A 22,740-nucleotide genomic window follows, 5' to 3' on the forward strand; every position below is an offset into this window, starting at 1 on the left:
TTTATGACAATGGAGGCAATAACATACAATGGAGAAAAGACAGTCTCTTCCTTAAGTGATGCTGGGAAAACTGGACAGCTACATGTAAAAGATTGGAGTTAGAACATTCTCTAACACCATGCACAAAAATACACTAGAAATGGATTAAAGATCTAAGTGTAAGATGAGATACAACAAAATTCCTAGATGAAAACATAGGCAGAACACTCTGACATAAATCATGGCAAAAGAATTTTTTTTTGATCCATCTCCTAAAGTAGAGAAAATAAAAGCAAAAATAAACAAATGGGACCTAATTAAACTTAAAAGCTTTTGCACAGCAAAGGAAGCCACCAACAAAAACACAACCTACTGAATGAGAAAAAAATATTGTATTTGCAAATGATATGGCTGATATATAAGCAGTTCATACAACTCAACATTAAAAAAAACAAACAACCCAATTAAAAAATGAGAAGAAGAACTGAATGGACATTTTTCCAAAGAGGAAACGCAGATGGCCAACAGGCATATGAAAAGATGCTCGATATTGCTAATCAGTAGGGAAATGCAAATTAAAACCACAATGAGCTATCACTTCACACCTGCCAGAGTGACTATCATCAAAAAGAACACAAATAGCAAATGTGGGTGAGGATATGGAGAAAAGAGAATCCTCATACACAGTTGGTAGCAATGTAAATTGGTGCAGCCACTGTGTAAAACAGTATTGTGGTTTCAAAAACTGAAAGCAATGCTACCAAATGACCAAACAATTCCATTCCTGGGTCTATGTCTGAAAAAAGCAAAAACACTAATTTGAAAAGATAAATGCACCTCAATGCTCACAGCAACATTATTTAGAACTGCCAAGCTACAGAAGCAACCTAAGTGTTCATCAACAGATGAAGGGATAAAGATGTGGTGATATACATATATACACACACAAAGAAATACTAGTCAGATATAAAAAAGAATGAAATTTGTCATTTGCAGTAACATGGACATATTTGGAGGGCATTATGCTAAGTGAAATAAGTCAGACAGAGACACAAATATTGTATGATTATCACTTATATGTGGAATTTAAAAAATAAACTAGTGAGTATAACAAAAAAGAAACAGACTCAGAGAACAAACTAGTTGTTACCAGTTACCAGTGGGGAGAGGGAAGGGGGGAGGGCAATTTAGGGATAAGGGGAAGCAATTAGAAGTACAAGCAATTAGGTATAAAAAAGCTATAAGGATATAGTGTACAACACAGGAATATTATCAATATTTGATAATAACTATAAATGGGCCATAATCTGTCAAAATTGTGATTTACTATATTGTATTATTTTCATTGTTTTAGTCACTAAGCCATGTCCAGTTCTTTGTGAACCCATGCACTATAGCCTGCCAAGCTCCTCTGTCCACGGGATTTTCCAGACAAGATTACTGGAGCGGGCTGCCATTTCCTCCTCCAGGGCATCTTCCTGACCCAGAAATTGAACCCACATCTTCTGGATTGGTAGGCACTGACAGGCAGATTCTTTACCACTGAGCCGCCCGGGAAGTCCTGCTGCTGCTGCTGCTAAGTCGCTTCAGTCGTGTCCGACTCTGTGCGACCCCATAGACGCAGCCGACCAGGCTCCGCGTCCCTGGGATTCTCCAGGCAAGAACACCGGAGTGGGTTGCCATTTCCTTCTCCAATGTGTGAAAGTGAATAGTGAAAGTGAAGTCGCTCAGTCATGTCTGACTCTTAGCGACCCCATGGACTGCAGCCTACCACGCTCCTCCATCCATGAGATTTTCTAGGCAAGAGTACTGGAGTGGCTTGCCATTGCCTTCTCCGCCGGGAAGTCCTACTATACTGTTTACCTGTAACTTACATAATATGTACAGCAACTACACTTCAGTAAAAGAAAAATAAATAAAGTAGCTTCCCCTTGTCCTCTCCAAAATATGTATTCTCAAAAAGGCAAAAAATAACAAGTGTTCACAAGGATATGGAATAAAGGGAACCCTTTACACTGTTGGCTGGACCACAGATTGGCACAGCCACTCTAGAAAACAATATGGAGATTCCTCAAAACATTAAAAATAGAACTACCATATGACCTAGCAATCCCACTCCCAGGTATATATACAAAGGAAACAAAGTCACTATATCAAAGAGACATTTATACTTCCATATTCATTGTAGCACTATTCATAATGGCCAGGATATAGAAAAAACCTAAGTGAGAAATCTGAAAGTAGTTTAACTCGTAAAAGTAGAGAGTAGAATAGTGCTATGCAGGGATGTGCAGATGAGGAAACGGGAACATGTTTGTCAAAGGGCACCAAGGCTCAGGTGCAGGATGAATGAATTCTGGAGATCTAATATACAGCAGCGTGACAATAATTAGTAATACTGTATTGTGCACTTGAAATTTGTTAGGAGATTTTGAGTGTCTCAGCAAATACACACACACAAAATCATAACTATATGAGGTGATGTTATTGTTAATTAGCTTGATTGTGGTACTCATTTTACAATGTATATCTATACCAAAACATCATATAGAATGCTTTAAAATATGCCATTTTTGTCAAGTATACCTCAATAAATCTGAAGAAAAGAACAAGTAAAAATCAAAATATAAAATGGAATAGTATTAATAAAAGGAATGAGAAATTGTGATATAAGAACAGGCAAGTAAAAAACATAAAGAAGTCAGTATGAAGAAGGATTATAAATCTATAAAAGAAAACCATGGTCTGAAATAAAATACCATAAGCCAGATAAAACCTAACAAGACAATCAAAGAGAGCATTAAGAATTTAAAAATTGTACTAATGAATTCACTTTGAATGAAGCACAAATAAAAAGTTGTAGATGGGGAAAATTGATTGAAATATTCTAAAATGCATCTACGAAATTCCACCTAAAAAAGAAAAAGAAATGAAGATAACATAGAAGAAATATTCTAAAAAATAATGGCTAAAATGTTTCCAAAATTGAACATGTGTTTTTATGATTGAAGTACAGTATAAATAAAAGTAAATTCCTATCAACATGCATAATATTAAAACTATACAAACATCAAGTTAAAGAGAAAATCTTAATACTTACTAGAGATCATTTTTACAGTGACATACAAATGAAAGCTTGTTAGAATAGCTAGCCTGACAACATATTTCTAATTGGCAAAAGTAAGTCCCTGAACACAAGAGAATAATGCCTTCAAAATGCTGAGGATTAGTAACTGTGAACCTAGAATTCCAAATTGAGCAATAATACAACCCAAGCATGAGAAAAACATATTAAAAAACAAACTCTTCAGACTTACTAAAACAAAAAGTTTACCTTCCCCAGACTCTCAATGAAAACGCACTGAAGGATATTCTGAAGACAAAATTTTTTCTTAGTCTTTTAAACTTTCCTATAGCTTTTAATAAAGAGAATCCCAGGGACGGGGGAGCCTGATGGGCTGCCGTCTATGGGGTCACACAGAGTCGGACACAACTGAAGTGACTTAGCAGCAGCAGCAATAATAGAGCAAATTTAACAATCAAGTTACTTTTCTTAAAAAGAAAAAAGAGAACTTAACTGAAGTGGAGAATTATGTAAATGAGGATAAAAAATGAAAGCAACAGCCACAGAGGAAATAGGCTAATTTAACAATAGAAATTAATTCAGAGTTGATTACAATAAAAATTTTTAAACAAGCTTTATGCAATATATGCTAAATTGCATCACAGTCCTCCAAGCTATTAATATCCCCATATAGCCTATAGAAAAATCCTTAAAATTATTTAAAGAAATTATTTTAAAAAGAAATATTTATTTTTTAATTAATTAATTTATTTTTTATTGGAGGCTAATTATTTTACAATATTATATTGGTTGGTTTTGCCATACATTGACATGAATCCGTCCCGGGCGTACATGAGTTCCCCCTCCTGAACCCCCCTCCCACCTCCCTCCTCCCTTTATCCTCCCTCTGGGTTATCCCCGCACACCAGCCCCGAGCATCCTGTAACATGCATCAACCCTGAACTGGTGATTCATTTCACATTTGACAACATACATGCTGCTATCCAAAAGTCTACATGCAATAAATGCTGGAGAGGGTGTGGAGAGAAGGGAACCCTCTTACACTGTTGGTGGGAATGCAAACTAGTACAGCCACTATGGAGAACAGTGTGGAGATTCCTCAAAAAACTGGAAACAACTGCCATATGATCCAGCAATTGCACTCCTGGGCATACACACCGAGGAAACAAGAATTGAAAGAGACACATGTACTCCAATGTTCATCGCAGCACTGTTTATAATAGCCAGGACATGGAAGCAACCTAGTTGTCCATCTGCAGATGAATGGATAAGAAAGCTTTGGTACATATACACAATGGAGTATTCCGTTCCGTTGCTCAGTCGTGTCCGACTCTTTGCGACCCCATGGACTGTAGCCTACCAAGCTTCTCCGTCCATGGGATTCTCCAGGCAAGAATACTGGAGTGGGTTACCGTTTCCTTCTCCAGGGGATCTTCCCGACCTAGGGATCGAATCCGGGTCTCCCTCATTGGAGGCAGACGCTTTAACCTCTGAGCAACCAGGGAAGCCCATTTCTCAGCCATTAAAAAGAATGCATTTGAATCAGTTCTAATGAGGTGGATGAAACTGGAACCTATTATACAGAGTGAAGTAAGCCAGAAAGAAAAACATCAATACAGTATACTAACACATATATATGGAATTTAGAAAGATGCAAACGATAACCCTGTATACGAGACAGCAAAAGAGACACAGATGTATAGAACAGTCTTTGGGACTCTGTGGGAGAGGGTGAGGGTGGGATGATCTGGGAGAATGGCATTGAAACATGTATGTTGTCATATGTAAAAAAGAAATAATTATTTAAAGAAACTTTAATTATTTAAAGAAACTTTCCTGACTGTATATATAATATGTGGACTAGAAATAGAAAAAGCATCATCAAGTATCTTTATCTTTAATACCTGGGTAAGTACTCAGCAAATACTAAGTAACTGATAATTTTCTGTTGGAAGAATATTTGTAGAAAACCAAGAAAAAGAGCACTAACAAAAGACTAGAATCAACTCTATTTTGGAACTGATGCCGACTGATTCAGAAGCAAATTATTTTTAAAAACTTGCTGAGTGACTCACAAAATGGTTGGTAGGGCTGGGAACTAGATTCAATGCTAAACTGCCAGAAACAAACCCAAAATTATACTAAAGAACTGGGTTGATGAGGAAGCTGCTGCTGTTCCCTCCAAAGCCAGCTTCCCCCTGAACCCCAAACTCAATGCTCAATATTCTTGCTATCACCCATTTAGCAAAATGAAAAGCTTTGCACAGGAATGGTTTGCATGCATTACTCATTTCAAAAATGATTTCTCTCACAAAGTATATTTGGTTGGTGGAGCTCAATCCACATTCTGGGAGAGAAGCTGCAAGGGAGGCTAGAAATTTGAATCCTGGCTTCAGTGTCAGGAAGGAGATGGTCATAACATCTCCTTGGGAGATGTCCCCAGACATAAAACAGCTCTTCATAAGATAATAAGCAGTCACAGACATAACAGATGTCTACAACAACATGCTAACAAAACTGGGAAAACATGCTATAAAATTCTCCACCTACAGCTATGTAGTATCACTTAATCTCGTTAAGCATTCTTCCACAGTTACCATTTGTGAGGACTAACAGCATCCCATTAATTGAATGCACCATCATGTCTTTTAGCCATCCCTTTTTATTAAACATGTATATGGTTTCCAAATTTTTGTATCAGTTGCTTAAACTTTGTGACCAGCCACGATCTTTTGTTTCAGGTTATGACCTCAGAGATATTGTTAAATGTCCTCTATCACATCCCTTTCATCCCACAGCATGGAGCTTTACCACTGGCTTACTACTGTCTACAACTAACGAGCTTCAGACATGCTGCCATGTTGGGGAGCTCTAGCTTCTGTTCAGTATTCCTTTCCTCCTTGTTCACTACCATAACCAGAGGTGGAACCAACCTTCATATGGATTTCCTGGATGTATTTTATGATGTGATTTTCATCCTGTCACCATTTTAACAGTCCTTTAGGATAGCCATGTGTTATGTTCTTATCTTCTGAAGGTACTTGACCTCTGGAAACTACACTTCCCAGTCATTCCCTTTACAACAAAAACTTGAGGTTGTCTATTTCTGGGGGACATATCGGCATAAATAAAATCAGAGGTTTGGAGCTATTTATATCTGGTGTTATAAGTAAGTTAGTTTCTTTGAGTCTCAACATGGCTTATTTATAAAATGGAAATCACAACATTACCACACCATAGGTAGGATTACAATGCTATTTGCATCATGGGATTACTTATAGGGATTCAGTAAGATAACTCACATAATGTACTTAGCAGAGTACCAAGAACATAGTAAAGTGTTCAAGAAATGTCAGCTATAACAACAGGTAAAGCAATCAAAAATATGTCAGCTATTATGGAGGTAATGAATAGATTCAAGGGATTAGATGTAGTAAACAGTATGCCTGAGGAACTGTGGATGGAGGTCCATAATATTGTACAGGAGGCAGTGAACAAAACCATCCCAAAGAAAAAGAAAAGTAAGAAGGCAAAGTGGTTATCTGAGGAGGCTTTACAAATAGCTGAAGAAAGAAGAGAAGCAAAAAGCAAGGGAGAAAGGGAAAGACGCATTTAACTAAACACAGAGTTCCAAAGAATAGCAAGGAGAGACAAGAAGGCCTTCTTCAGTGAACAGTGCATAAAAATACAGGAAAACAACAGAAGGGGAAAGACTAGAGATCTCTTCAGGAAAGGTGGAAATATCAAGCGAACATTTCATCCAAAGATGGGCACAATAAAGAATAGAAATGGTAGAGACCTCGTAGACACAGAAGAGTTCAAGAAGAGATAGAAGAAACTGAACAAAACCAGATATTAATGAACCAGATAACTATGATGGTGTGGTCAGTCACCCAGAGCTAGACATTCTGGAGTGCAAAGTCAAGTGGGACTTAGGAAGCACTGTTGTCAGTAAAGCTAGTGGATGTGATGGAATTCCAGAAGAGCTATTCAAAATTCTAAAGGATGATGCTATCAAAGTATTGCATTCAATATGTCAGCAATCTGGAAGACCTAGCAGTGGCCACAGGACTGGAAAAGGTCAATCCTCAGCCCAATTCCCAAGAAGGGTAGTAATAGAGAATGTTTAAACCATCAGACAATTGCATGCCAGTAAAGTCATGCTTAAGATCTTGCGTGCTCAGATTCAGCATTAGGTGAACCAAGGATTTCCAGATGTCCAAGCTGGGTTTAGAAAAGACAGAGGAACCAGAGATAAAATTGTCAGCATTCACTGGATCACGGAGAAATCAAAGGAATTCCAGAAAAACATCTACCTCTGTTTAATCAACTATGCTAAAGCCTTTGATTGTATGGATCATAATAAATTGTGGAAAGCTCTTACAGAAATGGGAATACTGGACCACCTTATCTGTCTCCTGAGAAACCTGTAGGCAGGTCAAGAAGCAACAGTTAGAACCCTGCATGAAACAACTGATTGATTCAGGATTGAGAAAAGAGTACCACAGGGCTATCTGCTGTCAACCTGTTTACTTAACCTATCCACAGAGCACATCATGAGAAATGCCAGGCTGGATGAATTACAAGCTGAAATCAAGACAGATGGGAGAAACATCAACTACCTCAGATACACGGGTGATACCACTCTAACAGCAGAAAGCAGAGGAACTAAAGAGCCTCTTGATGAGAGTGAAGGAGAGAATGAAGGAGTCGGCTTAAAACTGAAAATTAAAAAACTAAGATCATGGCATCCAGCCCAGTTACTTTATGGCAAATAGAAGGGTAAAAGGTGGTAGCAGTGACAGATTTCCTCTTCTTGGGCTCTAAAATCACTGCAGATGGTGACTGCAGCCACGAAATCAGAAGATGACTTCTTCTCGGCAGGAAAGCTATGACAATCCCAGACAGTGTTGAAATGCAGAGCCATTACTCTGTCAAAAAAAGGTCCATACAGTTAAGGCTATGGTCTTCCCAGTGTTTTGTACAGTTGTGAGAGCTGGACTGTAAAGAAGGCAGATCGCCAAAGAATCGATGCCTTTGAATTGTGGTGCTGGAGAAGACTCCTGATAGTACCTTGGGCTGCAGGGAGATCAAACCAATCAATCATAGGGAGATCAACTGTGAATACTCACTGGAAGGACTGATGCTGAAGCAGAAGCTCCAGTATTTTGGTCACTTGATGCGAACAGCCGACTCACTGGAAAAGTCCCTGATGCTGGGAAAAATTGAAGGCAGAAGGAGAAGAGGGTATTAGAGTAATGAGATGGCTGGATGGCATCACCTGTGCAATGGACATGAACTTGGGCAAACTTCGGGAGATGGTGAGGGACAGGGAGGCCTGGCGTGCTGCAGTCCATGGGGTCACAAAGAGTCAGACAAGACTGGGTGACTGAACAAGAACAAAATGATCAAAAAATGTCAGCTATTATACAGCTACTGTATAGCACAGGGAACTATGCTCAATATCTTATAATAACCTATAACAGAAAAGAATATGTAAAATAACATATATACACTCACACATGTATATACATATATAAAAGTTAATCCTTTTGTTATACACCTGCAACTAGCACAATCTTGTGAGTCAACTATACTTCAATAAAAAAAGGATATGTCAACTGTTAGCCATATAAAGTTGCCGTTTTTCAGGTCCCTGGAAGTTTCACATCCACTATGATTATTTCAACCAATTATTATCACTGTTAACTTCCAGAAATGAACTTTCATCAGCATCAAAACCTCGAGTCTTTGAACCATCATCAGGTTCCCAGGCCATCAGCCCTGTCCCATCTTTATTCCCCCATGTCCATCCTAGACCCTAGGATCTGCTTCATATGCTTCTTCATGAAAATAGATTTCTTATCTCCCTGAAAACAATCAATATTTGTTTTCCTCTTTGCATGCCCACAGCCTGTCGTTCCCTTGAGTCCTTCACTCAGGCTTCTACTGGAGCGGGGACTTGTAAATAAATGATAAGTGCTTACATGCCTGTCGTTCTCACAGCTGTTTACCCTCTAGGACCAAGACTGTGGCTCACTTATCAAGTTATCCCCAGTCCCAAGACTGAATGTTTGGGACAAGCTCAACTTGTCTGAAATGAAATTAAACTCCTGAGTAATGGATTTCTTTGCAAATAACTTATGCTGCTTCAAGTGTACTGAGAAATAGCTGGTGATTGCTATTGTAACAGCTTTTATTTGTATCTCACATTCGGCATTACCACGTCTGGAAAGTGTAACCCAACCAGAGGACAGCTGAGATTCTGTTCCTTTTCTATATTACCTTTGGTTACCTCAGATTACTTATGTGGGAAAAAACAACTCCCTTTCTCATAATCCCATGAAATATTCTTTCAGAATATCCCCTTCTTATTAAAGTATGTATAGACAAATATGCAGTTATATACACATACACACATGTAAATCATTCTTAAAACATGAACATATTCTCAAAATGTTTAAAAATTATATAGAAACCAATATGGAGAATAGCAAAAGTTTCCTTTCTATGTACTCCCAATGATATCCTCTCAATTAGAGGGGGAAAAACAATTAATGATTTATCTTTCTAGAATATTTTCAGTCCATTTACATATGTTATCTGCATGAACAATTTTAGAAGATTTTGTAAACAGAAATGGTACCCTGTTCTACATATTTTTGACAGTTTGTTTTCATTCAGTATTTTGTCCAAGAGGTCTTCCAATGTGAGGATACATATAGGTCTTCTCTGTTCTTTTAATACTACGTGGGCTCTGTAGTGTAAATGGAGGGTTATTTGTTTTATTCCTCCTCCACTGATGGGCATTTAGACTGTGATAACTGAGCAGTATTACAAGTGATGCCACAATGTCCACCCTTGCACATACCATTTCAAGCATACAGATGAACTATTTTCTAGGATGAATAGCTAAAGGTCCCCTCCACTTTTGAATACACCCAAATTCTTATTTATCTGAACCATTAACTACTTCCTCTTTTGTCTCAATGATTGCTTATATTTTTGATTCAGAAAGTCAGAGAATGATGCCTATCAGCTCCCAGAAATTTAACTATCAACCTCAGAATCAAATTCACACCCCCCTTAAAGTATCCTATGCCTGTACAATAATTCACTTTCAAGTAAATCTGTGTCATTAACCCAGAACTCCTGTGCACTCAGTTTTCATTGCTCTGCTAACCACAACCTCCCTGTAAGCATAATTCTTGATAATTCTGTAAGTCTGATTAAGGAAGGCATAACTCCTTTGGAAGCCTGGGCAAGAAAGGGTTACGCAAAGTTCTCATCAGGTTTCAGGAAGGACATTTCCCCCCATCACATACACACACAAAAATATGGAGATGGACATGGAACCAAATATTGAAGGCAGCTAGTGCGGAGAACTTGAAGCTAAACATCTTTTTTTTCTTCATCCAATTTTCTTCATTATCTGTTATACAACACTGACCTTTTTGCTTAAGCTATCCTTGGCAAAATTTTCTGCTTGTTCCTGTTTGAAGTCAATGTGGCAGGAGATACAGAAATAGCCAAGTTAGGTTGCTGAATTTGAAAGTTGGCTCCTAGAGCTACTTTATCAAGGAAACTGACCAACACACTTAGTTCTCCACGTCTCTCTGCCTGTGATCAGCATATATTTAATAAGCTGGAGGTCAAAGCAGAGAGTGAAGGTGGTGAAGGAAGCTCTAAGGCATGTATGATCTCTAAAAATCTGTGTTCAACTGAGGAGCATCGTGGTTTAGCATTTGATGGTATTTGATGTGCTGCATGGCTGCCTAAGGGCTTCCCAGGTGGTGCTGTTGGTGAAGAATCCACCTGTCAATGGCAATTGACTCTAGTATTCTTGCATGGAGAATCCCATGGACAGAGAAGCATGGCAGGCTACAGTTCCTAGGGTCGCAAGGAGTGGGACACAACTAAGCAGGCATAGGCACGCACGTGCGCGCGCACACACATACATATACACACACGACCACCTACAGGCTCTGCTGCTCCTCATCGTGTTATTGCTATTCAGTCACTCAGTCGTGTTGGATTCTTTGAGACCCCATGAATTTCAGTACACCAGGTCTCCCAGTCCTTCACTATCTCCCGGAAAGAAAGTGAAGTCGCTCAGTCATGTCCAACTCCTTTGCAATTCAATGGACTGTAGCCTACCAGACTCCTCCATCCGTGGGATTTTCTAGGCAAGAGTACTGGAGTGGGTTGCCATTTCCTTCTCCAGGGGATCTTCCCAACCCAGGGATCAAAACCTGGGTCTCCTGCATTGCAGACAGACGCTTTACCAACTGAGCCATCAGGGAAGCCTATCTCCAGAGTTTGCTCAAACTCAGGTCAATTGAATCGATGATGCCATCCAATCATCTCATCCTCTGTCACCCCCTTCTCCTCTCGCCTTCAATCTTTCCCAGCATCAAGGTCTTTTCTAATGAGTCAGTTCTTCACATCAGGTGGCCAAAGCTTCAACATCAGTCCTTCCAATGAATATTCAGGGTTGATTACCTTTAGGATTGACTAGTTTGATCTCCTTGCTGCCCAAGGGACTCACAAGAGCCTTCTCCAACACCTCAGTTCAAAAGCATCAATTCTTCGGTGCTCAGCCTTCTTTAATGGTCCAACTCTCACATCCATACATGACTACTGGAAAACCACAGCTTTGACTGTATGGACCTTTGTTGGCAAAGTGATATCTCTGCTTTTTAATACATTGTCTAGGTTTGTCATAGCTTTTCTTCCTAGGAGCATCTTTTAATTTCATGGCTGCAGTCACCATCCACAGTGATTTTGGAGCCCAAGAAAATAAAGTCTGTCACTGTTTTCATTGTTTCCCCGTCTACTTGCCATGAAGTGATGGGACCAGATGCTATGATCTTAATTTTTTGAATGTTAAGTTTTAAGCCATCTTTTTCACTCTCTTTCACCTTCGTCAAGAGGCTCTTTAGTTCCTCTTCACTTCTGCCATAAAGGTGGTGTTATCTGCATATCTGAGGTTATTCTCCCAGCAATTTTGATTCCAGCTTGAACTTCATCCAGCCCAGCATTTCGGGCTGGACTGACTCCAAGTCTAGTCAGTTTCAGTCAGTACTACACAGATCTCCTCTACATGCGAGATGTTGGCTCCAAGAACCTACAGTGTATAATGCTTCCATGAGCTTTCACTAAATATGTATATAAGAAACAAAACTGAAACATTTTGAGTCAAGTGTGAAAATTCTATATCCTTATAAGTACATAGGGTGATGGAAGTAGGAAAGAGGCAGAACTTAATGGCCCAAACACTTACCTTTGATAAGATTTATAATGGTTTAAATATAATCCCACTATATGGGAGAAAATGTCACAAAAACCTTTCCATCAAGCAGAAAGTACTTTTTGATTTTAGTAGAAAATGATAAATGCCACTATTTAAAATGCCCTGGGATTATTTGAGTTTCTGATAGAGTGCCTTCTAAATTCAATTAGTTTAATTTGGAAATTGGAGGATGGATGAAATAGCATTCTGTTTTTGTCTAATGGAAATGGCAAAAAAAAAAGGAACCCTGAAACTCAAATGCATGCTCATATGCATATATGCACACGTGTACACACATAAATACACAGCATATTTTATCATGCCCACCTGGCCAGTTCAGATCTTCGGATACAAATACATTCAAGAGAAAGTCAATGGCCAAAAAAAAAAAGTCACCCATTGAGGAGAATCGAAGTACAAAGATTTACAGAAAGACAAGTAGAGAGACGCAGGAGACTCCTCACTGCCCAAGAGAGTATACATTTTCAGAACAGTTGAAAAGGCTTCAAAGGAGTATTTAGAAGAGTACAATTTATCAATTTTTCCACAATGACTGTCTCTGTATAACTTCCTTGGAGCATTCCTCAGTTCTACAAGATAAACCAGCCTCCCCACGCAATAATGTTCCACTCACCACATATAGCTTGCACAATACCATTTCCAGTGGTACCACAGATGTGTGCTTTGGCATAAGAGGGCATAGCTGCTGTCTCGAATGCAGCCCGTTTAATGAGGCTTTATAAAGGGAAAGGGCAGCGTCCAGTGATTATTCCTCCTGCTCCTTCCTGCTCACAACTCCAGTCTGGTCTAAACTGTGCCTGTTCACAGAACCAGGAGGTTAAAAAAAGTAATACACCTCAGGTAAAGCCATTTCAGGCAGATGAAACCCCCTGAAAGAGACAAAGAGTCCTCCTATGAATTCTAAAGCCTTATCTCTGCATTGTGCCAACCTCGCATGATTGAGTCCAGGAAAAAGAGTAATTCTTTGTTCAACGCTTCAAAAGATAGGAGAAGCAGGTGATGAAGGAGACAAGGTGAGAGCAGAAAGGAGAGGAAGGAATACTCTTTGCATAAAGCAAGAACCTTTTCTTATCAGTCCAACCATCAGTCTTTAGTTTTCTGAACACCATTCCTACATGCTCAAACTGTGCAAGGTATAATGCGGGCATGGGTTTCCCTGGTGGCTCAGAGGTTAAAGCGTCTGCCTCCAATGCGGGAGACCCGGGTTCGATCCCTGGGTCGGGGAGATCTCCTGGAGAAGGAAACGGTAACCCACTCCAGTATTCTTGCCTGGAGAATCCCATGGACGGAGAAGCCTGGTAGGCTATAGTCCACGGGGTCGCGAAGAGTCGGACACGACTGAGCGACAGAACGAACGGAACGGAAAGAGGATAAGTCCGAGTTTGTGGTTTAGAAAATTTTACTGTTGCCAAGGAAACAAAATTCACATATATTAAAATATTAGGGATGAGGACACTGGTTTTCTATTTATTCATTCCCAATCTCACCCTACCCAACAAGGATTTGTGATTACTTATTAATATAAAAATATACACAAAAATAAAATTATAAAATAATAGAGGAAGGAAAGCCAAAGGGAAGCTACTAATATAAACATAATAAAACCAAGGTTAATATTAAAGAAATGCACAATATGCTGTCCAGGCTACAGGTGATTTATGTATTTGGCTTAAAGTTTTGAAAGCCTCAAGACCAGGCAGTAAGTCACACAGGACACTATATACAGAGCCAACACTGTGTTAAGAATGACAGGGCAACTGTTACCAAACCTCGATGCCCAGTGATGCAACCTGGGAAGGTTTTCAAAAGTTCAGTAATGAACCAGAATTTCTAGAAAAGGCAGAGAGGGAGAGAATGTTGGGAATCTGCATTTTTAAAACCTCCCTGAAGTAATTATGCTGCCGTCAGCCCTCAGACTGGAAACCCCTTCTGTAGAGATTTTAGAAAGAAAAACAGAAAACAAACCTTCAAAAACTCAGATTGTAAGAATTATGGAGGACAGGGAACTCAAGCTGAGCCTCTAAGTTAGGATGAAGTTTGAAGTAGAGATAAATGAAAGTCACAGAGGTGGGAGGGAGCCTAATGTGATGGAGGGGATAGCTCCACCCCTGTCACCCTGGAGTAGGTGTCAGGGGTCCTAGGACACTATTTATTCCTTAATCCATTCAATTTTAATCAAATTACAAAAAAAACAAAGAGGCCATCTACACAACAAATAAAGGATAAAACTGAGAGATGAGTGAAAATGTATATATTAATATCACTTATCTATCACTGTGTAACAAATTGAGCAGCTTAAAAATAACACACATTTATTATCTCACAGCTTCCATGACTCAGGAATCTGACAAGAACCTATCTGGGACCTTGTTCAGGTCTCACCTGAGGCTTAGAGTCATCTTCTGAGCTCATGTGGCTGTTGGCAGAATTCATTTTCTTATATCTGTAGAACTCATGATGACTTGCTTTTCTAAGCTCAGCAGGAAAACATAAGCTTCAAATTTCTAATCTCCAGACTTGCTCAAAGGGACTTGTCTGATTAGGTCAGGCTCACCAAAGAAAATCTCTTTTTATTAACTCAAAGTAAACTGATTAGGGTCTTTAATTACATTTGCAAAAATATCTCCACCTTGCCATATCATGTAACCTAATCATGAGAGTGATTAGGCTCTGCCCACACAAAGAGGAGGGGAGGATTATTCAAGGGAATGCCTTTTTATGGCCTATCACAGAATTCTGTCTACCACAAGCTACAAAGATGAGAGGATGGAAAATAGCAAATATGTAGGATATGAGCCAACAGACTACTTGCAATTAAACATTTAAGTTTGATTCTAAGCTTCCTAGAAGTTGAAGTGAAAAGAAGACAGGTACAGAAGCATAGTCTCCAATGAGTCTGGCAGAAATGCTGCCATGTTCTTATGCCCTGGGGAGTGTTATCTGGCCAGTACCCTATGGAATAACTTTCCTCCGGGGCATTTTTCAGGCATCCTTTGACCTCTGATAGAGCTGATTAAATGTCTCCACTTTCCTTTGCTAATGCTGCTGCTAAGTCACTTCAGTCGTGTCCGACTCTGTGCGACCCCATAGACGGTAGCCCACCAGGCTCCCCCGTCCCTGGGATTCTCCAGGCAAGAACACTGGAGTGGGTTGCCATTTCCTTCTCCAATGCATGAAAGTGAAAAGTAAAAGTGAAGTCACTCAGTCGTATCCGACCCCCAGCGACCCCATGGACTGCAGCCTTCCAGGCAAGAGTACTGGAGTGGGATGCCATCGCCCCCTCCAATGACAATGTTAAGTTAGTTAAAAAAGGATGTATTCCTATTGGGTTGAATTCCTCAGTTAATTTTTTTTTTAACCACTTTCCTTTAGGATGCTTATAATTGGTTCTGAGCATCCAGCACTGAACTGTGTCAACCTGTGTTCCATACACACTCTAAAATAAGCCTGCGACTGCATCTAAACTACCCCTTTTTCTTCCATCTACTAATATATTATTTCCTTTTATGACCCCATTCAACTCCACTACATCCTATTCGGTTCCAAGTGGCATCTGCCTTCATTCACAGTCAGCATAGTCTCTATAATCACTCCTGTTGACTCACATCTGGTCTCCTACCAGCTGACTATCTGGTCCATGGCAATGACCACTTCTAACCTCTTGCATCTTTCAGTTTCCATAGAGTTTATTAATTGTGATAAAAAAAAGTCCATAGATGGAAGAGGACTTGGAATCCTCCAGCTAACCTTCCTTTCCAATAAAAACCATCCATCCCATCACTGTCTAGCACCTCTGGAGACAAGAAACTATTTTATACTGTCCCAGTTTCTGTTTATGAATTTCCAAATGACCAAAATTTCTGCCTAACCTTTAGGCCACACTTGCTTCTCTTTAACTTCTGCCCTTAAGTAGTAGTGGAAGTTAAGTAATATTCTCTTGAGTAATCACATAATCTTCACATATTATTGCTGGGAATATAAACTGGTACAACAGCCTTGGAAAACTACTGAGCAGTGCCTCCTAGATTCCCTGTGATGCGATAATCACACACACAAACACACTTAACAGATACTAAAATGTGTATGCTTGTTCACTGAGGGATATGTACTAGAATATTCATAGCAGCACTATTTGTCATGGTTCCAAAGTAGAAACTATGCAAATACCCATCAACGGTAGAAATATTATGATACAGCCACACAGTGGAATACTATACAACAATGAGCATGAAAACTCTATGGCTAACCACAGCAATGTGGCTGAATGACAAAAATACAATTTGAATGAAAGAAAATTATACATACTGGGGGATTCTATTCATATAAAGTGTAAAAACAGACAAAATTAATCTATGTTACTGGAAGCCCTCATGCTGATTCCCTGAGGGGTATGACTAGAAGGGAACTTGAGAAGGGTGTTAGTGAAGTGTTGGTGATATTTTTTGGTCTGCTACTGCTGCTGCTAAGTCACTTCAGTCGTGTCCGACTGTGTGTGACCCCTAAGAACTGGTAATACAGGTGGTGGTAGTGGTGTTGTTCAGTCACTAAGTCATGTCCTACTCCTTACAACCCCATAAGCTGAAGCACACCAGGCTTCCCTGCACTTCACTATCTCCCAGAGCTTCCTCAAACTCTTGTCCATTGAGTCAGTGAGGCCATCCAATCATTTCACCCTTTTCACCCCCTTTTCCTCCTGCCCTCAGTCTTTCCCAGCATCAGGGTCTTTTCCAATGAATCAGCTCTTTCCATCAGGTGGTCAAAGTATTGGAGCTTCAGCTTCAGCATCAGTCCTTCCAACAAATATTTAGAGCTGATTTCCTTTAGGATTGACTGGCTTGATCTCCTTGCAGTCCTAGAGACTCTCAAGAGTGTTTTCCAGTGTCACAATTCAAAGGCATCAATTCTTTGGCACTCAGTCTTTTTTATGGTCCAACTCTCACATCCGTAAATGACTACCGGAAAAACCATAGCTTTGAATATAGGAACTTTGTCAGCAAAGTGATGTCTCTGCTTTTTAATATGGTGTCTAGGTTGGTCATAACTTTACTTCCAAGGAGCAAGTGTTTTTCAATTTCATGGCTGCAGTCACCATCTGCAATGATTTTGGAGCCCAGGAAAATAAAGTCTGTCACTGTTTCCCCATCTATTTGCCATGAAGTGATGGGACTGGATGCCATGATTTTCATTTTTTGAATGTTGAGCTTTAAGCCCACTTTTTTCACTGTCCTCTTTCACCCTCATTAAGAAGCTCTTTAGTTCCTCTTCCCTTTCAGCCATTAGAATGGTATCATCTACATATCTGAAGTTGTTGATATTTCTCCCAGCAATCTTTATTCCAGCTTTCAAGTCATCCACCCCAGCATTTCACATGACATACTCTGCATAGAAGTTAAATAAGCAAGGTGCCAATATACAGTCTTGATGTGCTCCCCTTTCTCAATTTTGAATCAGTCTGAGGTATATTCACTTCGTAAAAATATGTCAGGCGGTATACTTATGATCAGCTGAGTAGACCAAATTTCTTTAGCCATTTCTTATACACATGGGTTATAGAATGTTCAAGATCCTGGTCACCAACATACAAAACCTTTTAATTTGGCAAAGCTCTGATCATTCATTTGGAATTTAATCGTATTTGTTGGTTTATAACATTCTGTGAATGTCCCCATGAGATTAACTCCTTTCCTCCAATATGTTGTAAACATCAGTTCAGTTCAGTTGCTCAGTCGTGTCCGACTCCCTGAGACCCCATGAATTGCAGCACGCCAGACCTCCCTGTTCATCACCAACTCCCGGAGTATACTCAAATTCATGTCCATTGAGTTGGAGATGCCATCCAACCATCTAATCCTCTGTCGTCCCCTTTTCCTCCTGCCTTCAATCTTTCCCAGCATCAGTGTCTTTTCAAATGAGTCAGCTCTTTGCATCAGGTGGCCAAAATATTGGAGTTTCAGCTTCAACATCAGTCCTTCCAATGAACACCCTGGACTGATCTCCTTTAGGATGGACTGGTTGGATCTTCTTGCAGTCCAAGGGACTCTCAAGAGTCTCCTCCAACACCACAGTTCAAAAGCATCAATTCTTTGGCGATCAGCTTTCTTCACAGTCCAACTCTCACATCCATATGTGACTACTGGAAAAACCATAGACTTGACTAGACAGACCTTTGTTGACAAAGTAATGTCTCTGCTTTTTAATATACTGTCTAGGTTGGTTATAACTTTCCTTCCAAGGAGTAAGCGTCGTGTAATTTCATGGCTGCAAATAGCATCTGAAGTGATTTTGGAGCCCCAGAAAATAAAGTCAGCCACTGTTTCCACTGTTTCCCTATCTATTTGCCACGAAGTGATGGAACTGGATGCCATGATCTTAGTTTTCTGAATGTTGAGCTTTAAACCAACTTTTTCACTATCCTCTTTCACTTTCATCAAAAGGCTCTTTAGTTCTTCTTCACTTTCTGCCATAAGGGTGGTGTTATCTGCATACCTGAGGTTATTGATATTTCTCCCGGCAATCTTGATTCTAGCTTGTGCTTCCTCCATCCCAGCATGTCCCATGATGTACTCTGCATATAAGTTAAACCCCACACAGACAGACATTTTTCCCTTTTGATTTTCTAGTAGCACATATATTCAAAACTCCCTTGCACGCTCAGAAAATACTTTTTCCCTCTTCCTTAGCAAGTATGGATAAAATAGATCAAATTTACAACCTAAGTATTTTCTTCCCTTTTTCCCTCAATGAAATGCTTAATACTTATCCAGTGAAGTCAATGATTGCTTGCTTCCCTCAAGCTCATCTAAGGATTGATCTTTGCCCTGATTTATGAGCCCTTTTCAGATGTTTCTACATCACGGTGAGGTGGGAACAGTCACTAGGCAGACCCCTATAAAACACTGATTCAGTACTCATTTATTTCTCTTATCATCAACCATAAATTGACCTCATGTCTGAACCCCTTCCTTATAGTTTTTTTTCTTCTCAAGGAAAAAACATTGGATGATGAGAAAGAAGCATTCTTATTCATGTAAAGTTAGTGACATCCTCCTCCTTGCTGGGCTAAGTAGAAGGTGAGATAAATGAGCCCTAGAACACAAACTACATCTCTGATGGAAAGGAAGAATCCTGGGTTCTCAATAATGGAATGACAACAATGCTTTTAATGTCGATAAGGATTCTGGCTGATAACTTATCTTCCCAGAGAAAATACTGCCAAGGAAATCTGCGGACATTTACATAGTGCACATTGGTTTTCTCTCTGCTCACACACTCATCGGCACACTTGGCACCTGGCATGCTTGGTTGCTGCATGAGGTTTGCACAACTTTCTTTTCCCACTTGCACAGTTTTTTCCAAAGAGAATTTTATGGGCATCAGTCACTTTCGTGGACAAACGGTAAAAAGAGTGGCCAGTTTCCTAGCCACATTCATATTCCTGTCACCCAGCTGCCTTTATAACCAATGGTTCCATCTATAGAAGCACAGCTTGCCTCAGCCCAGGTTTGACTGACTGACCGACTGATATATAGATGATACACAAAGAGGAGACGGCAGAGACAGAGAGGAGGCAGAGACGAGAGAGGTGGCAGAGATGACGGAGAGAGAAACACCGAGAGACAGACAGCCAGATAAGGAAAAGAATGAAATTATACATCTGCAAAGATTCCTACCAAGCCCGTTGAGGAGCTATCTCGAGAAAATTGCAGACACATGTCAGTTCTTTTTAAAGAACATACAAAACAGAGAAGGAAAATCTAAGAAAGCTACTCATGCAGAAACTATTTAATCAAAGAGTAAAGACAATTATAACATCTGTTAATCTTCTTTGGAGGTTATAATTAAATGTTCTGGAGAAACACCCTTTCAAGGGTGATCCTTCAACATCTGCCGTGAAGAACCACAGCACTATACAGTGACAAAATCACTTCAGCACTTTGGAAAACCCAGGCTTCTTGAGATCTCAGAGGCTGCGAGGGTCTTTGGGCTTGCAGCCCAGACCTGCCCCTGCTGTCCGGGGGGAGGGGCCTTGCTCCCGAGTCTGTGCTGGATTATCTGGAATATGAGTCAGATGGAAGTCACTGTTATGTTAAGGAATAACAGGATCACGGCATCAGAAATGGCCTTATGACTATCTGATGATCCCCACCTTTCACTTTGCAGATGATCCCATGTCCTACAGCTGGCTGTGGAACAATCTTACCAGCAGGGTTGTTCAAGTCTCCATACAGATTTCACCATGCTGCTTGCTCTTTTGGTTTCTCCCTTGCTTTGGCTTGGAACTTGGATGTGTTCTCTGTTTAACAGGATCAGTATCATAATGAGGACCTAGGACATCTTAAGTTTATGGAGAGATAGAAAAGTGAAATGATTCCCTTCTCCATCGCCTGGTCCATCACCAGTGAGAAACAATGACCACCATTGGAGTAGGAGAGAAAGAGGAGGTAAATGAAGACAAGGAAGGAGAAAAACAAAAAGAATGAAAAAGAGGGAGAGATAGGAAGAGAGATGATTGAGAGAGACAAGGATAGAGAAATAAAGTGGGGTGGGGGGGCAAGAGGAAGAGAGGGGGCAGGAACAGCTAGGAAAGGTGGTCCAGGGATGTAGGAAAAGCACGTCAAATTAAGATCCCACCAAAAGGAGCTGAGCATACTTTATATCCATCCAACCTCATAACCTGACTCTACTATACTTCAAATAAGCAGTTCTACCCATACAAAAGACCACAGGATTTGAGTTTTGCCAACCAAAATGCAGAAATGATAAAGCCAAGGGCATCACATAAACAGACACATAAAGGGATTGAGCAATGGAAAATATGCCCAAATAATGAGAACATAACACATATATTCATGGCCCAGTAGGCATACAGGTGGACAGGCTCCTCGGTAGCTCCTGGGGGCTGCAGACACTGGTCGGTACCAAAATGCTGAGTAAATGGAGTTCTTGACATTTGACATTGGGATGAAATGATAAGTCCTTATGACCAGGCATGTGGTGCTGACATCAGCCTCTCATTTCCCTTCAACCAGTGAACCAGTGAAGTTGCTCAGTCGTGTCTGACTCTGCGATCCCATGGATTGTAGCCTACCAGGCTCTTCCATCCATGGAACTTTCCAGGCAAGAGTACTGGAGTGGGTTGCCATTACCTTCTCCAGGGGATCTTCCCAACCCAGGGATTGAACCCAGGTCTTCAGCATTGCAGGCAGACGCTTTACTGTCTGAGCTACCAGGGAAGCCCTTCCCTTCAACAATCACCTGCTTATAAGGGCCCATAATATCTTCAATGATAAGGAGCCAATAATAACATTAACAGTAACCACATACTATGAGTCTAGTTTTGTGTGGGTGCTGGACATATTTTATCTCATTTAATCTTTACAGTGATATGGAAGTAATATAATCCAAATATCTGGGTCAAAGTCTAACTGTGCAATTGTGTAACCTTTTGGGACCTTGGTCTTTTTAATCTATGAAATAGAATAGGAATTTACCTCAGAGGGCTATTTTGAGGATTAAATGAGACACTATAAATTGAAAGCATGACCGGGCTAGACATACTGCAAGCACTTAACAAACATTATGTGAAATCACTGTTGATGTTAGTACATTTTATGGACAAGGAAACTGAGCTCAAGGAAATTAAATAGTTCTCTCAAAGTCGATGGAGATCAGGTCAGAGGCTGGAACCCAGGTGTATCTAGGGATTAAAGCCACATGGGCAAGAGCTTTAGCTACTTGTTTTGTTACTCTATTAATGGACTCCAAAGAATCCTGGTCTTTCTAGTGTGGAAGGCAGCCTCTCAGGGAAAGGGTATCCAGAAAGTTGCCAGCCCAAGTTGGAAAACAGAAAAGGGCACATTACTCAGCTCAAGAGAGCTTTCTCTTCCCATTCCCTGGTCTTCAACAATGAAGGAAGAAAAGAAATCCTGTCTATCCTCTTCATTTACTCTCACACCTGTAGAGCCCCCGTTGATGAACACAGTGAATATTGATACTTACACTACTGAAACTAAACAGGCACTCACTCACTGAAAGTTGGGTAAAAAGAAATGTCTTGCCTTTGTTCTCTGTGTCCACGGGAATGTTGAATGTCATCAGTTGAGTTATAAAAAGGTATGTTTTCAGAAGTATAAGAATGGAGAGGAGAAAGCACTAAAGTCTGAAAATTTGCTTGTATCCGTCCATGCACCAAATATCTGTTGGGCATCTACCATTTATCAGCCACTGCTTTTGATGCTCAGGCTACAATATTAGATGTGATAGACACAGGTTCTGCCTCCATGGAACAAGAAACGGTATGGGGAGATGTTCTGAATCCAATAGCTGACCATATGTTTAATTCCTCTGGTGACACATGCTATGC

At 40.1% G+C, this 22,740-nt stretch overlaps 1 protein-coding gene across 6 annotated transcripts in view; it reads right to left on the reverse strand.

Moving 5' to 3' along the window:
• The window catches only part of NCKAP5 (NCK associated protein 5), a 1,221,671-nt gene that overhangs the window by 1,074,186 nt on the left and 124,745 nt on the right, over positions 1–22,740 (reverse strand). The window lies entirely within an intron of this gene.

This window comes from Moschus berezovskii, chromosome 2 (genome assembly GCF_049115385.1).
Source record: "Moschus berezovskii isolate FMDL1 chromosome 2, NW_MosBer_1.0, whole genome shotgun sequence".
Taxonomy (NCBI): Eukaryota; Metazoa; Chordata; class Mammalia; order Artiodactyla; family Moschidae; genus Moschus; species Moschus berezovskii.